Source organism: Octopus bimaculoides, unplaced genomic scaffold (genome assembly GCF_001194135.2).
Source record: "Octopus bimaculoides isolate UCB-OBI-ISO-001 unplaced genomic scaffold, ASM119413v2 Scaffold_221516, whole genome shotgun sequence".
In the NCBI taxonomy this organism is placed as follows: domain Eukaryota; kingdom Metazoa; phylum Mollusca; class Cephalopoda; order Octopoda; family Octopodidae; genus Octopus; species Octopus bimaculoides.
In genome coordinates this window covers 980-2,385 of record NW_026329892.1, presented here as the reverse complement: position 1 = coordinate 2,385, position 1,406 = coordinate 980, and the positions used below count along the sequence as shown (strand labels likewise).

At 41.5% G+C, this 1,406-nt stretch overlaps 2 non-coding genes across 2 annotated transcripts; one reads left to right on the top strand and one right to left on the bottom strand.

The window, feature by feature from the left end:
• Nucleotides 1–141: 141 nt before the first annotated feature.
• Trnav-aac (transfer RNA valine (anticodon AAC)) lies at nucleotides 142–214 on the bottom strand. Its single transcript has one exon. It is a non-coding gene; the product is annotated as a tRNA-Val (tRNA).
• An 879-nt stretch (nucleotides 215–1,093) lies between these two features.
• Nucleotides 1,094–1,166, top strand: Trnav-aac (transfer RNA valine (anticodon AAC)). The gene has a single exon. It is a non-coding gene; the product is annotated as a tRNA-Val (tRNA).
• The last annotated feature ends 240 nt before the right edge of the window (nucleotides 1,167–1,406 follow it).

Below are 1,406 nucleotides of genomic sequence, written 5' to 3'. Positions count from 1 at the left end.
TAGGTTTCGAACTCAAGACCTTTTGCATGTTAAGCAGAGTGAACCTTAAATTGTGGAGAATGCCCCTATTTATTCAGTTACTTCATAGAAAACATCTAAACAAAAGACTAGAATTATCAAATTTATTTAAAAAAAAGATATAGGTTCCAGCGAGTTTCGAACTCACGACCTTCTGCGTGTTAAGCAGATGTGATAACCACTACACCATGGAACCACATGTTTGTCAGCTTTTATTAAACTATTTAAAGATAGTTTTTAGATGTTGTGATGTTGGCGTTGTTTCATTTCATTTTATTTGGTACAAAATTCTTTTTAATACAAATACGTATGTCTCTTCAACTACAGCAGTATAGACAATCTTTCCAGTGTAATCACCTTTTCAATGGCCAATTTTATGTGATTGGCTTTTGGTGAAGGAGGTGGGATCGACACTGCAGCCCACGTTTGAGTCTCCTGCCTTGATATTGGTTCATCCGGGGACTTTGGATAGCAAAAGGTCAAGTTGTTTCTCGAAAACATCTACTCTGCTTCCTACTCCATGAAGATTCCTCAGATGTTTTGGCAAGGAGTTAAACAGCTATGGGCCCCTGAATCCCAAGCTGTCGCAGTACTTGGTCCTCACTCTAGATGTGGTAGCTGGGATCTTTGGAACAGTGCAGTGATGTCTAGTTCTGGGTCCGGTGGCGTGTATCACACAGTTTCCATTTACCAAGTTCACCCACGTGGTATTGGACAACCTGATATAGTAGAAGACACTTGCTCCAGGAGCCGCGCAGTGGAACTGAACCTGAAATCACGTTGTTGCAAAGCGAGTTTCTTAACCATACAGGCATAGCAGCTCCTATTTTATATCATTACAATGGCAAAGGCATCGAGCTGGCAGAAGCGTTAAGCACGTCAGTTTGGTGCCAGCCCCCGAGTATCTTCCAGATATACATCACTGTATACCTCTCCCGTCTTTGCTCCAAGGAGTAGAATCGTAGCTCTTTCAGTCTCTCCCAGAAGCGCAGCTGTTCCATCGATGTAACATCACTGAAATACCTCAGTTTCCGCTATTAATTTGACACTGTAGGATGACCACCGATAGCTATGTGGTTCCATGGTGTAGTGGTTATCACATCTGCTTAACACGCAGAAGGTCGCGAGTTCGAGACTCGCTGGAACCTACCGTTTTTTTTTAAACTTAAATTTATTAGTCTTTTATATTTGAATGTTTTCTTTGAAATAACTGAATATATAGTAGAATGCCTAGAGTAAGGGTTCTCAACCATTTTGGTGCCACGTCCCACTTGCAATGAACGGACAATATATCTTTTTATTTTTTCCTTGTTTCACTCATTAGACTGCGGCCATGCTGGGGCACGGTGACGAAAAATTTAGCCAAACCAATCGATCCCCTCAAGTTT